General features: G+C 34.5%; 1 long non-coding RNA gene across 1 annotated transcript; it reads right to left on the bottom strand.

Annotated features, from left to right (window-relative positions):
- Positions 1-1,756: 1,756 nt before the first annotated feature.
- LOC127956308 (uncharacterized) lies at positions 1,757-9,104 on the bottom strand. Its single transcript, XR_008153528.1, has 4 exons — positions 9,033-9,104; positions 8,328-8,404; positions 7,675-7,761; positions 1,757-2,560 (listed from the first exon to the last, which is right to left on the bottom strand). It is a non-coding gene; the product is annotated as an uncharacterized LOC127956308 (long non-coding RNA).
- Between the last annotated feature and the right edge of the window lie 7,560 nt (positions 9,105-16,664).

Raw genomic sequence — 16,664 nt, 5'->3', positions numbered from 1 at the left:
ACCAAATAGTGAAAAAGCATACACTTACATATTTATAATTATATAATTTAGTATTTTACATTGATGACAACGTAATAAATAAAAACAAATACATATTAATGCAAATGTATTTTACATATCAGATGGGAATTGGGATAGCAGTTTTGTGCATAAGTTTCCTTAGAAAAGGTTTTTTTCTAGCTCATAAGAGGATTTGATGGGCTTATTTCTCTTTGAACTTTGTTCATAAAGCATCATAAATAATAATCTTGTTCTCACAAAATTGGTACATTTATCGCAAACTAATACCAGTTTTTAGACAGTACGTCTCTGTGTCCATGCTTTAGCTGGAAGAGAAAAAAAAAGAGAGCAAACTGTAATCAAGATACACATTCAGATATATTTTGAGAGGTGCTATAACATCATCACGACAACCTCCAGCAGCGGGCAGTGGATAAAAATAGCAGAAACGTCAACGCGCTGGTACATATATGTCCATGAGCAAAGTTCAGCATTCCAGAGATAACAGCAGATGGCTAGCAGATTCTGCCCTCTTCGGGGGAAACAATAACTGCCCCCCCCCACACACACACACTATTTTTGACAAGAACATCATAAGGCCCAAGGTGCAGTTGCACAAAAGCACACATAAGACATCATCCAGATTGAAAGAGAGGGGAATTTTATGCTTTTATTGTGTACATGAAGCACTATCTAACATCCCAGCTAACAAATTTATGTTGTGAGAACGTTTTCCTAACGTTCCCTTTTGGTTGTGGAAACGTTATTTTGAATGTTGCAAATAACGTTGAAATGTCCAGTTTGTTTAATGTTCCCAGAACGTTTTTTTATGGTTAGTATAACGTTCCTACAACGTTCTTGAAACTTACATTTCATAAAAAATATAACGTTCTATGAACGTTTATTTAGAATGTTCCAAAAACGTTGAAATGTCCAGTTTGCTTAATGTTCCCAGAACGTTTTTTTATGGTTAGTTTAACGTTCCTACAACGTTCTTGAAACTTACATTTCATAAAAAATATAACGTTCTATGAACGTTTATTTAGAATGTTCCAAAAACGTTGAAATGTCCAGTTTGCTTAATGTTCCCAGAACGTTTTTTATGGTTAGTATAACGTTCCTACAACGTTCTTCAAACTTACATTTCATAAAAAATATAACGTTCTATGAACGTTTATTTAGAATGTTCCAAAAACGTTGAAATGTCCAGTTTGCTTAATGTTCCCAGAATGTTTTTTTATGGTTAGTATAACGTTCCTACAACGTTCTTGAAACTTACATTTCATAAAAAATATAACGTTTTATGAACGTTTATTTTGAATGTTCCAAAAACGTTGAAATGTCCAGTTTGCTTAATGTTCCCAGAACGTTTTTTTATGGTTAGAATAACGTTCCTACAACGTTCTTGAAACTTACATTTCATAAAAAATATAACGTTCTATGAACGTTTATTTAGAATGTTCCAAAAACGTTGAAATGTCCAGTTTGCTTAATGTTCCCAGAACGTTTTTTTATGGTTAGTATAACGTTCCTACAACGTTCTTGAAACTTACATTTCATAAAAAATATAACGTTTTATGAACGTTTATTTAGAATGTTCCAAAAACGTTGAAATTTCCAGTTTGCTTAATGTTCCCATAACGTTTTTTATGGTTAGTATAAAGTTCCTACAACGTTCTTAAAACTTACATTTCATAAAAAATATAACGTTCTATGAACATTTGTTTTGAACATTCCAATAACGTTAAAATGTCTAGTTTGCTTAACGTTGCTAGAACATTATTTTACAGTATGGTCAGCATAACGTTCCTGCAACCTAATTTTCATTTAAACACAATATTCTATTCACATTTATTTGGAAAATTCCAAGAACATTAAAATGTTGGAACTTTATTTTATGGTCAGCATAATGTGCCTACAATGTTCTTTCCACTTAAATTTTATTAAGAATAAAACATTGTATAAACTTTAATTTGAACATTACAAAGTGTAGCTTAATAAAATTTTATTTTCAGGTTAGCACTGTTGTAACATTCTCTTTCAGCATAACATTTATTAACACAACATCCCAGATCCAAGCAAGCATTCAATTACATGTGCATTTCAACAGGTATCTGAATTATTAAAGATAATCACTTTCACTTTCAACACATTGAACAGACTGGTGAAAATTTCATATCTTGTAAAAAAAAATGTAAGTCCCCTGTAGTCAAATATTTAATCTAATTTTTTTTGCTATAATTTGTCTTTAGCTTTGTGCTTGTGCGCTGGTATTGGCATGCTATAGGAAATTATTCTTAGATGTGATTGGTTATTGGATTGTGATGTAGCAATATTTAATGCCACAAAGACAAAAAAACAGCATAAAAACTTGATTTTCACTACAGAAGGACTTTAATATTTAGTTTAATATTTATGACAATAAACTATTGCTTCATAGCTAAATATAAACTATCATATGAACATTTTATTATTGAAAACTTCTATATGAATTTGTGTTTGGGGTGTGGGTGCTGAAAAACTAGCACTGTGGGAACTGTCCGGTCTCTCCGCGCTCCATCTGTAAAGTAAACAGATTAGCTGATGTTACAAACTGTGTTATTACAAAATTCCTATGAAATAATAAGTCTACTGCCTAGACTTTCAACGGAAAGACAAAAATGATGAAAGATTATAAAAAAATAAAAATAATTGTCTAAATGGGTGTGAACAACATGAGGGTGACACAGTTAAACTTTCTACTTGGACAATGCAGCCACACTGCTCAGTTTAAATATGCAGTAAAATCAGTGCTGTTAAATGTTATTACCGTACCAGCGTAATGTTATGCTAAACATATTTGATATTAGAATTAGGGATGGGTAACGATTTTTGAATATTCGATTAGTTGATTTAATGACCGATTATCGATTAGGCTGTGCGATTATTTTCTAAGGATGTGAACCGTGCCTGAGCATCTCTTACCCCCAAAGCCCAGTTCGGGTGACTGTGATTGCTCTGTGCTGTGCTCGGACGCGGTTGGTTGGAAGAAGTGGGCCAGAACGCGGTTCATTTTAATTAGTGTGCTGTACACGTGCAGTGTGAGCAACCACGCCAGGGAACTACTGACATGTGCAGCATGATTAATTGAAAGGGGCAATTTTGGAGGGGCAAACGCCATAGAATTATAAAGCAATATGTTGTGAGAGGGTCTTCTGTCTCACCGCATCCCAAACGACTCAAAATAATGAACCACAAAGTTAACAGAATGATGCAGTCCACTAGTGTTCTCAAAAGACCCGGTACTTCGGTACCAAATCGGTACTAAAAAATGTAAAAGTGACGGTACCAGGTTTCTTTAAGTACCCGTAGTCCCGAGGTCCCGTTCAAACCCGGTTCAGCGCTATGATTTCCGCGAAGCAGAAAACGAGGACGGAATCTCAAAATCCAGTCATGAAAATGAAACTTACATTTTAATATGGACAGTCATGGAATTTGTCGAAGTTAGCATAAATGAATCAAATCAAATCTCCATATGGACCAATATCGGTAAATGTTAAGCCGCAAAAGTTGCTTGAAATATGAATCCGTGTTCTGCGCGTCTCTGTGTGTATTAATGAATGGCAGAGACGTGCGGGTTTGTTTACTACATAGACTGAAGCGCATAATTTCAGCATCTGAGCTTCAGAGTTCTCTCTCCATCAAGAGATCTTTTCAGTTTCTCACACATGCAAAAGTGAGAGAGCGAGAGTCTTACAACGCTGAATCGACAGCTATATGTAAACTATTCTTTATTGTCTTTTCCTGTAAGTTAATAAAGAATTATTCATATTAATTTTTGAACAAGCAGAAGACATAACGGTTTCTCCAGTAGTGGGCGGAGCTAATGCGCAAATGGCAATTTCATTGGCTGGCACTGATCTAGTACCCTCCCCTGTTTTGATTTCAGCAAATCAGTTTGACCGAACGCAGACAACGTGATTAATATTCATGAACCCAGCAGCTCATCAATTCATAGTGCATTGTATATACATTAGTACGATAGTAGAATTACTACTAGTATTATCTTTTAATAATAATTAATATGATCTATTACTATTTTTTTTACAGAAACCATCAATGACCAAAAATATCATAAGCATCACCACCAGTCTTAAGTTCAGTTAAAATGACAAATATGCATTCATTAGGCCTAAAAGTTAATTTTTACATAAAGGCATTGTGCTAGAAATATTACTATTATTTAGTAAAATGTATGTGATACTACTACTATTGTTGAAATAATTTATAAAACTTTATTTTTTTAAAGAAATAAATCACAATATTTCTTCCACGTTTTAATTTTACTAGAAAATCCCCTTTATTTACCAGAAATAAAATGGTAAATTAAAAGACAAATTAAATTTGGGTGAAACGTGTTTACTGTTTTTCATAATTATATAAATTGTAGAAAAACTTTAAACCAAATTGTAAATAAGTACAAAGAATGGCATTGGTTTTATTTTTAGTGCTAAAAAGTTATTTTTTTTTTATTAGAATATTTTTGTGTTTTGCTTTGGTACCGATAACCATGGATTTTCACTGGTATCGGTACCGAATACTGAAATTTTGGTACCGTGACAACACTTCACTGTGCAGAGCGAGAAACTTCCTGTCTCCCACGTAATTCGTGATTACGAGCTAGCTGCATTAAAATGAATTGTTATTTGTTGAAGGACTAAAATGTAATATTCCACTGGTTAGATAACCATAAAATGTTTTTAAACCATTAAAAAATTTGACTCTTGTTATGTTGATTTTTACATATGAACATGTTATGTTTTTATGTTCACATAACACGTTATGTGACTATTCGCAAGTTTTTAATTATGGTAAGCTTGGAAATAATATGTAACGTTTCAATCTAGGCCAGTAGCTATCGAATATTTAAGTAATCGAGTATTCTACCAAAAATTCCATCGATTAATCGAGTAATCAGTTAAAATGCGTTTTTGCTTAATTAAAGTGCAATATTAATTATGCAAGAGAAAATAAGACTCCTGGGCCTCTAAAATGAACAACTAAGTTTCCTTTTATAAAAAAAATATATTTTTATTTTTGAAATGCATAGAATGCAATGCATACATCAAAAATAAACATTTAATCACTACCCATTGTTTCTCTGTCTGTACTTGTCCTGTGAACAATGACAATAAAGTTATATATAAAGTTAAATTAAGTGCATTTAAGTGCCATTCAATTGGGGTTTTAAATAGATGCACATTAAACACATAAAACATTAATTTAATTAATCTTTTAATTATTGAAAATTAAGCAAACTTAACTTTTCAGTACTAACCCGCAATAACTTTAATAAACCAGACTTTTATTTTGACGGGTTGACATACCTTTACAGTTCTGTGTATGTGATGTGACGCTAGTTTTAATCAAATCAAATGGTCAAATGCTCATGAAGTGATTTTCAGTGCAGTTCTTGAGATGTTCTTCATGTGTTCACGTCCTTATTTAGAGAGACAGCAGACGCTGAAATCACCGCTAGCGTCATGCGCGCTTCCGTGTGTTTAATGAATGAAGACGCGCTTCTGCTCCATTCATTAACAGAGACACGCAGAACATGCAGGATTCATATTTAAATAGACTGTTCCAGCTTAATATTTACAGATATTAGTCCATATCATGATTTGATGTAAGTGCAATGACTTTTCGATTATTTCATTCAAAATTTGGCAAATTCCGTGTCATTCCGCGTTAAACTGTAAAATCTGTTTTTATGACTGGATTCCGTGATTCCCTCCATGTTTTCTGCATCGGGGAAATCATAGGGCTCTAGTTGTGGTATGCCAGCTCTATCTTGCAATGGACACATGCCAAGACGTTCTCTTTATGTTTGCCCGTGCCCTCAAATCAAAACACTGCTGACTCCTTGTGTCTCCTTTCGCTTTGTGGGTGACGTAAATGCGTTGTGTCACATAAAAGAGGCTTCGAGGCAGAGGAATTTGCTTCAATCATTAATTTTATCGAGTTACTCGAGGAATCATTTCAGCCCTATTTTAATCGCAATAAGCTTTGAGCTTTGTTACTTTTTATTATAACACAAAGCCTCAGGCTTCTGTCAATTTTAAGATAAAATACAAACAATAAATGAATAACGTGAAGCATGAAAGGTGCCACATCCTTTTTTTAAATTACAGGTGTAATATATTCAATTTTACTTCATGCAATGTAACATGATTTCATTGTCGTAGTTTTGACTTAATTACTAAAATATTAATCTTTTTTTTTTATTTGAGAAGGATAAACTGATCAAAATTGCTCAACTCACGGTCTTGAGCTGGTCGCTTTGTAGGCTATTTAAAAAACAAACAAACTTGAATTTAACAAACATAAAATGTTCCAATCATATTTCTGAATTAAATTAATAAAGAATCGAAACGACCAGCCATGTAAGGCTCTATGTTAGTTCTCTTGTTTCAATTAAAAGCTCCCCCTCGGTTTGTCGGGCCCATATAAGTACTACCTACTTTTTTCATGGAAGGGGACAGAATCTGACAGGGTAACAGAGATGGACAGAGCAATGGCCCGGAGCGTGAAGCGCAGTCTACAGGCCAGCGGGAAAAGGGAGACATAATCAGAGGGTAGTGCTGCCAATAACTAGAACTGTGGACATGCTCATTTTTTTTTTATAAAAATATAAAATAGGTTATTGTTATAAATACATACATTACATTTAATATTCAAATCAGTGCCTTCATTCAGGCTGTTCACAACATGTTTTAACGCGTACCGTGTTTTATGATATTCTGTTTAACACGTAATGTGTTTTAAGCCTAATAATTATGTCTGAATTAATCTGTTCTAATCTTAATCTGTAAACTTCATTTAAAAATGCTATGAATGTTCATGCTCATTTTAAAAAACGAAATGTCATAGGCTCCTACAACCTTGTGAGCAATTGATAATAGACGGACTGTTATGTTATTAATTGCCATCATTCGGATTTATATTAATATGCTTTAGCAATCATATCATCAACCATCAATTGGCTTGGGTTAGGATAGACCTTTCTCTAATATATTCAACAGTTTACCATCATACAGACTGAAAGCCTGAATAGTCTCTCTGCCTCTCTCTCTTTTTATGTGTGTGTGTTTATGCGTGTGGGGGGTGCATGCGCAGGAGGGAGGGGGGGGGGGGGGGGGGGCGATTATTGACCACTAATCGAATAATACAAAGCGATTATCGATTATTACTTTTTCTTGAAATTTACATCCCTAAAAAGAATGCAAACTAAGTACATAATAAATATTATTTATTCAAATACATCGTGAATATGGAAACATTTTAATTTGTGTTGAATAAATACATTTAATTGAAATGATTTGTTGGGGAGTGAGAGGAACTAAAATAGCCTTTAGGCCTATTTCTGAATGAAATAATAAGTGACTTGTGTTTTTTCTCTCTCAAAAAATACAAATAAAATAAAAATTATACGAGTAGCATATTTTAACTACGCAGCAAACCTTTTAAAATATTTTTATAAATTACTTTGTAATTTAATTTTGTCAAAATCCTTAACGGTTGGCTAACGGTTAACCGGTTAAAATGAACATCCCTAGATCAACTATTCAGTCATTTCTGCTGATTTCAGAAAAATGTTGCCAAGTAAATATAAAGTTGTCCTGAACTGTGTCCTACCTAGTGTGTCTTGAAAAGATCTGCTGAGTCTTCTTTTCAGGAAGTAGATCTGCCAGGATATCATAGCTTGAATGACTGACAATGTTCCTGAAGACAAAACATAAAATTAGAGAAATTTAACTCACAATTAAGTAACATTTATGGACAGCTTATTTTTATAATCATGTGTTAAAACATGGCAATGTGTAATTACTTATAGGAATTAAATGTATATTATCTATATATATATTATATAAAATAAAAAGATATATATTGAATATTATAAAAAATTTGCCAATATCAAGATTTTTTCATATATCGCCAAGCCCTAATCTGAATCAAACATGACTGGTTCTTAGATGTCATGATGTCATTCTTGTTGGACTTTAGTTGAGGTTTGTTATTTTTCATCTGTGTATTAATGATTTGATTAATCTAATATGCAATTAGATTAGAAATATAGAACTTATAAAACAAAAGTATAGAATTGCTTCAGAAGACTTAACATTTGTGCTGCTGGTCATTTCTGGTCACCATTACATCTGCATTAATAGCAAATCATCAAAAAATAAAAACAAAACTACGATGTATTTAAATAACTGTTTTTAACGTGACAAATTTAATCTGGTACAACACTAAAGCCCATCAATTTGTTTAATGTGAATAGTACTTACCGGTACTTCATTTCAGGCCCATATTATGCAGCCTTCTTGCTGCCAATACCACCACACCTTCACTCTCTGCCTTTGCACTGAAAACATTGATTTCAAAGTATGACAGCAATTTGTCAGTATGAATTTTAAATAAGACAACGTGAGGAGCAAATAACTGTAAAATGTTAACTAAGGTTAAACAACCATTATAAACGCTCTTCAGCCCTTTTGTTAAACATTCGGCGGATTTCATAAACTTGATCAGCATCAGATGGGACATTCTAGATGAAACCTACAGATATTCAGTAACACTGAACACAAAGGATAAAGTGTTTTAATGCAGTGAATGTGTGTTCGCTTTACCTCGCTTCAGATCTGTGTAGGGAGTGACGGTTAGAGATCAGCGTCTCTCTAACGGTAACATTAGTTTGAAAATAACGTTACACTTTGCGGGACTCGTCTTACGCTTTGTTAATGTGATAAACCACAAAAATACTTCTTAATTTACCAATGACGAACTGTTGTCTATAACACTGCATATTTAACACTTTACACCGTTGATAACTTTGATATAACTTAATGGTGCGTTATCACCTTGCTCCTGTGCTAACCTTAGCTAGAGTTACACACATTTTGATAATTAAGCTTGTTAATTTTCAGATAAAGTTGACTTTAGAGTGATTTAAATGGGATTAAAGAAGCTCGAAATGCTTAACGTTAACGTACCTGTATTTTTTACCATGACCGCGTCGTGTCTCGCGAATAACGTTAATCCTGCTGTGATCCCATCAGCGAGTGAGTGAGCGCGGTCCAGTGTGGATGAGCGGAGTGCACGTGACGTGACGTGACTGACTGAAAAATGCGCGCGGTTTTTGAAAAACACACGGATATTATTTTGTCGAGTAAAATAATTACTTTTTTGAAAACACGAATTATGTTCATTATTCTTTTAAATATTTTGTGGTCAGCCATTTATACTTAAAAAGAATAGATTGTATGGTAGATTCAATAAATTAATATGTATTTTTTTAGCTTGAGTTCTGCTTAACCTAAATAGCTTTTGAGTTCAAATCACAAATTAAGATGAAATAATCTGTTACATTTTTGAGTTAAATTAATTAACTTCAATTGGCAAATTTCACTTTTACAGTGTATGCCATTCACGTAATACCCCGAAGTGACTTCAATAAATTCAAAAAGATGTATAATTAATAATTATAAATTACATTCAGGCGATTAGCCACCACATACTCAAGGTTGTAGTTTCATATTTAAATACATTTATTTTTCTATCCTAATGTATTCCATTGTATTCTATTCATGTTTTATATAGCCTATAAGAAAGAAGTTTCTCTCAACATTATGATAACGTTCCTAATAACATGAAAATATAAGGACATGCTGTTATCATAATATTTTAGGATAACACCATAACATTTAGCAATTAATTAATTTAGAAATTACATTAATAAAATTGAAAGCTCTAAGAATATTGTTCTAAAATTGTTTTCTCTCAACATTGAGAAAATTAATTGAGTACAAATAAAGTCTTAAAGATGTTCAGATATCATTGTGCTAAGAACATTATCTATCAACCTTACAAGTACAGATAACGTCCTAAAGACATTCAGAGAACGTTGTTATAAGAACGTTTTCTAGTGACCCTATAAGAACATTCATCAAGTACAGATAATGTCCTAAAGACGTTCCGAGAATGTTGTTCTAAGAATGTTTACTGTCAACCCTCTAAGAACATTCATCAAGTACAGATAACGTCCTAAAGACGTTCCGGGAACATTGGTCTAAGAACGTTTTCTAGAGACCTTATGAGAACATCCATCAAGTACAAATAACGTCCTAAAGACATTCCGAGAACATTGTTCTAAGCACGTTTTCTGTCAACCTTAGAAGAACATTCATCAAGGAAAGATAACGTCCTAAAGACGTTCCGGGAACATTGGTCTAAGAAAGTTTTCTGTCAACCTTAGAAGAACATCCATCAAGTACAGATAACGTCGAAAAGACGTTCCAAGAACGTTGTTCTAAGAAAGTTTTCTAGCGACCTTATAAGAACATTCATCAAGTACAAATAACGTCCTAAAGACGTTCAGAGAGCGTTGTTCTAAGAACGTTTTCTGTCAACCTTAGAAGAACATTCATCAAGTACAAATGACGTCCTAAAGACGTTACAAGAACGTTGTTCTAAGAACGTTTTCTAGCGACCTTATAAGAACATTCATCAAGTACAAATAACGTCCTAAAGAGGTTCCGAGAACGCTGTTCTAAGAACGTTTTCTGTCAACCTTAGAAGAACATTCGTCAAGGACAGATAACGTCCTAAAGACGTTCCGGGAACATTGGTCTAAGCACGTTTTCTGTCAACCTTAGAAGAACATTCATCAAGTACAGATAACATCCTAACGACGTTACAAGAACGTTGTTCTAAGAACGTTTTCTAGCGACCTTAGAAGAACATCCATCAAGTACAGATAACGTCCTAAAGACGTTACAAGAATGTTGTTCTAAGAACGTTTTCTAGCGACCTTAGAAGAACATTCATCAAGGACAGATAACATCCTAACGACGTTACAAGAACGTTGTTCTAAGAACGTTTTCTAGCGACCTTAGAAGAACATCCATCAAGTACAGATAACGTCCTAAAGACGTTACAAGAATGTTGTTCTAAGAACGTTTTCTAGCGACCTTAGAAGAACATTCATCAAGGACAGATAACGTCCTAAAGACGTTCCGGGAACATTGGTCTAAGAAAGTTTTCTGTCAACCTTAGAAGAACATCCATCAAGTACAGATAACGTCCAAAAGACGTTCCAAGAACGTTGTTCTAAGAACGTTTTCTAGCGACCTTATAAGAACATTCATCAAGTACAAATAACGTCCTAAAGACGTTCAGAGAACGTTGTTCTAAGAACGTTTTCTGTCAACCTTAGAAGAACATTCATCAAGTACAAATAACGTCCTAAAGACGTTACAAGAACGTTGTTCTGAGAACGTTTTCTAGCGACCTTATAAGAACATTCATCAAGTACAAATAACGTCCTAAAGACGTTCCGAGAACGCTGTTCTAAGAACGTTTTCTGTCAACCTTAGAAGAACATTCGTCAAGGACAGATAACGTCCTAAAGACGTTCCGAGAACGTTGTTCTAAGCACGTTTTCTGTCAACCTTAGAAGAACATTCATCAAGGACAGATAACGTCCTAAAGACGTTCCGGGAACATTGGTCTAAGAACGTTTTCTGTCAACCTTAGTAGAACATTCATCAAGTACAGATAACATCCTAAAGACGTTACAAGAACGTTGTTCTAAGAACGTTTTCTAGCGACCTTATAAGAACATCCATCAAGTACAAATAACGTCCTAAAGACGTTCCGAGAACACTGTTCTAAGAACGTTTTCTGTCAACCTTAGAAGAACATTCATCAAGGACAGATAACGTCCTAAAGACGTTCCGGGAACATTGGTCTAAGAACGTTTTCTAGAGACCTTATAAGAACATCCATCAAGTACAAATAACGTCCTAAAGACGTTCCGAGAACACTGTTCTAAGAACGTTTTCTGTCAACCTTAGAAGAACATCCATCAAGTACAAATAACGTCCTAAAGACGTTCCGAGAACACTGTTCTAAGAACGTTTTCTGTCAACCTTAGAAGAACATTCATCAAGGACAAATAACGTCCTAAAGACGTTCCGAGAACACTGTTCTAAGAACGTTTTCTGTCAACCTTAGAAGAACATTCATCAAGGACAGATAACGTCCTAAAGACGTTCCGGGAACATTGGTCTAAGAACGTTTTCTGTCAACCTTAGAAGAACATTCATCAAGTACAGATAACGTCCTAAAGACGCTACAAGAACGTTGTTCTAAGAACGTTTTCTAGCGACCTTATAAAAACATTCATCAAGTACAAATAACGTCCTAAAGACGTTCCGAGAACGCTGTTCTAAGAACGTTTTCTGTCAACCTTAGAAGAACATTCATCAAGGACAGATAACGTCTTAAAGACGTTCCAAGAACGTTGTTCTAAGAACGTTTTCTAGCGACCTTATAAGAACATTCATCAAGTACAAATAACGTCCTAAAGATGTTCCGAGAACGTTGTTCTAAGAACGTTTTCTATTAACCTTACAAGAACATTACCAACGTTATAAGAACGTTCCAAAAACATTATTTTAATAACGTTTTGTACTAACATTTACACAACCTATAAAGAACGTTAGTGAATGTTGTGGGAACGTTCCCTGTTAGCTGGGATTCAGCCCAAACGTCCTGGTGGAAAATGTGTGTCAAAATCTTCGAAAGCACTAGCTTAGCAACTGTTGTTTGAAGAAACACAAGTTCCCTTTATCTGCAGCCTTATTATGGACAGACCCTTTTATGGTGGCTAAAAGTTTTGGTCTCAGTTGAACTACAGTTAAAGACTCCATTTTCCTCTGTTGACACATAAACTTGAAACAGGAAGTTACATTTTATTTTTCTCTGTAAAATAGAGTTGTCATTTTAAATACATTTTAATACAATTTAGTTGGATAAAAAAAAAAAATTAATAAAGTACACAGGAATGAGCCCTTCAAACCTGGAAATTACTTACCAGTTTAGAATTTTCTGAATGGGTTTTTGGTTAACTACCAGAAAAAAACTGTAGTTAATCTTTAGACATTTTCATGTTTTATTTTTTGATAAATTTCAACCTGGCTTTAGATCAGGCCACAGCACAGAATTAACTCTTCTTAGGGTAGCTAATGACCTTTTATTAAAAACTGAATCTGGATTCAATGTTGCTTTAGTTCTGCTGGATCTTAGCTCAGCATTTCATACGATTAACCATACTATCCTAATTGAATGTTTAAAGTGTTATGTGGGCATCCAAATAACTACCCTAAGTTGGTTTGCCTCTAATCTTCAAAAATAGAACCTATTCTGTTAAAATTGGAAGCTTTTCATCAACAATATCTTTTAACTTTGGGGTCCCTCAAGGTTCCATTTTGGGACCAGTGCTATTTTCATTATATATATATTTTTTCTCTTTTATTGTATTTTATTTTGTTAATGCTGTATTTTTATTGTCTATCTACACTACACTCTGTGCTTTTTAAGGTGCTTTATAAATATTTTTATTTTGGTATTTGATTTAAACGTTAGGAATATGCCCTTTGTGATATTTCCTTGCAGTATGTGTTTTGAAAAAGGCAGTTGCTGACAAGTGGCTACATGAGTCATTAGACTACAGAGGTTGACGGGGGCATTAAACATCATCATGCCAAACAGGAAAGCTCATCTACTAACTAGTCGGCTTTTACAGCTTCATGCTCTTGCAAATTATATGTAAACATTCTAAACAACTTGCTTGCATTGAAAAGACACATTACAGAAGTAAAATGGGGTGGGTTTAACCAGAAATGTTAACATCGTATGACTTCTCAAACTTGGGCGCTGACAGACTAACTATTCTATATCCAAGATTCATGCCAGATTATTCTGACAGATTATGCTGAAAAACTTGGATGCTGTGTATTTGTGATATGCGTGAGCTACAGTCACTTATGGTTTTGTTAATGACATGCTTGTCCTGAGCTCAATCCAAAGATGCAAATGAGCCAGAACCACTGTGTGAGTCACTCTGAGAAATATAGACTATTGACCACAAAACTTAAAGAAGCAGTTCACCCCAAAATTAAAATCCTCTGATCGTTTAGTCACCCTCAATTCAAAATCTATCATGTACCTTGGCTCCATATTAAATTGACCTTTAATTGTAATTCACTGAAATCTTGACATCACAAAATCAGTGTGAATGATGGACCAATTTTATGATACTTTGCTACAATCTGGATCAGCATTATTACAAGAAAACATTGCTCAAGTAGATATATCTGTTTTGTTTTTCTGCCACTTCAGCTAATGGTTCTTTTACGGCCAGGACCATCTGTGGATGCATGTGTGGTAGCACACCTCTTCTCCTGTGAGTCATCATATCATGAGTTTCTCTGATGTGCATGATGAGATTCCCAAAGCTTACTGGGCCTCTCCTCAGAGAAAAAAAAGATGGAGAGAGCGAGAAAGAGGAAGGGGAAAAAGATAGTCGACATCATCCATCCTGGCCTTTTAAGGAGTGTTCCTGTGGAGTCTATGAGGAGCTGGCCCAGTTTCACTCAAGCTCGCTATAATTACTGAGAAAGGGGTATGATGCAGAAAACAAACATCTGGAAAACGAAATAACATTTTATTTATTTATTGAAACGTAAAAAATACTGTTTTTAATAAATTTTTAATTCTATGTATACAGCTAAAAGAAATTTACTATGCAATAATTTAAAGCTGTTAAAAACATTAATATTTTTTTTACTGTAAATGTCTGTAAAATGTAAATATCTATGGGGAGCATTTATTTTCTATTTCTGTCTCACATTCATTCCTTGTTCGCATAAACCTGGCATCACATGACATGTTTCCTCGTAAACTGTAATAGTGGGTTGGTTTTAGTGCATTTGAAGGGGGTCATATGAATAATTATTGAGAAACAACTCTCAGTTTTAAACAGCAATAATAGATAGCTAGTCAATGCATCACATGAAAGTGACGTGACATTCAGGCAAGTATGGTGACCCATACTCAGAATTCATGCTCTGCATTTAACCCATCCAAAGTGCACGTGCACCCACACACGCACTGTGAACACACACCAAGAGCAGTGGGCAGCCATTTATGCTGCGGCACCCAGGGAGCCGTTGGGGGTTCAATGCCTTGCTCAAGTGCACCTAAGTCATGGTATTGGCGGCCCGAGATTCAAACCCACAACCCTAGGATTAGGAGTTAAACTCTCTAACCACTAGGCCACAACTTCCCACATGAATCCATCTGGAATACTTGATTCTGGTTTTGTCAAAAATTATGTCTATTTACAGCACATAATCCAAATTTATGTCATGAAACTCTAGATGGTGCAGTCCACCAAGTTCTAACACAATCTGACATAATGATATAATTACTAACATGGTGCAGCTGATTTTGATTGGTTTCTTTTCCTATCAGCAGCCAATGAGCTGCTGTTCAACATTCAAATACTTGGCTAGTGCTTGCTGTAGCAGTTGCAGCACTTATCAGAAACCCTCCACCTTCCCCAGCTCCACCTGTATAGATCTGTTACAGGGTAATTTCACGTATGTTATTCTTGGGGGTTATTTTATACGTTATTTGTACAGCAGCAGTATTTCTTACATGCTCACAGCAGCGTGTTGTGGCTGTATTGGCAGTTGCAGTTCTCGTGCTTACTCTGCTGCAGCAGTAACGTAGCAGCGTAGATCTATTCCACCAAGACCAAGCACATTAACTTTGTCATATACATTAACATGATGCTATATTATCTGAGTTGTAATGACAGAACTAAGGGTGTTTTCACACTAAATTGGATGTTAAGCGCTTGAATTTAAAAATGTACTAAAATGTTTTAATGAAAACTGTTCTTCATGCCACGGCACAGCTGCCACATGATTCTTGGTCAAGCAAGATGAACTCAATAATCTGGTGTAGAGGACAGCTGCTTTGGCTGGCAGCAACTTGTCAAGTGCAAACATAAAATAACCAAATTAACAAAGGGGCTAAATCTGGCTCATTCTGAGAATCCCGTCTGAGACTCGACAGAAGCACAGAGCAATATTAACTGCTGTTCCATGTTGGACGTGGATTATTGTGTTTTAACTCTGATCCCTATTTGGAAAATCCTAAATCAAAGGAGCTTTTAGATTGTTTGTTTTACATTTAGTTCTTACGAAACTACAGTTCATTATATTAGATTACAAGCAATGCATGTCACATGTCCCATTGAGCTGAATTACAAATTGAACAAACAACAGTTGTTCATTCACTCGCTTGTTGTGTATGAAGCAAAACTATTAATATAGTGCTTACACCGCCAACTATAAGTATTGACATCAGCATGAAATGGAAGTCACCCTTTTTGTTTTCTAAATGAATGTTATTGGTTGTTGATTGTTATTGTGAAAGATTAAAAACTGACCTTGTAATGTTTAATCAAACTGTCATAACTTGGTCTGTCCTTGCACACTGAGTTAAGAAATTTTCATATGCGTTTTTTTTTAACTCGTCATCCTAAAAATTTGTCATGCACAGAAACCTTGCACACTGAGTCTAATGCATATTAATTAATCCATTTCAACAATACAAACAATACAAAATGATAATTTTACAAAAGGATGATTTTGTTGTCTTCTCTCCTTTTAAAAAGAGAAAAAAAGAATTAGGAAATATTGGGTCTATTCGATCATGAGAGTTCCACCTCCTTATCAAGGAGCTTCCTTATCAATTCAAAATTTACTTCA

The sequence above is a fragment of the Carassius gibelio genome, chromosome B4 (assembly GCF_023724105.1).
Source record: "Carassius gibelio isolate Cgi1373 ecotype wild population from Czech Republic chromosome B4, carGib1.2-hapl.c, whole genome shotgun sequence".
Classification (NCBI taxonomy): Eukaryota; Metazoa; Chordata; class Actinopteri; order Cypriniformes; family Cyprinidae; genus Carassius; species Carassius gibelio.
Note: the sequence above shows the minus strand (reverse complement) of the source record. Positions and strands in the feature narration are given on the sequence as shown.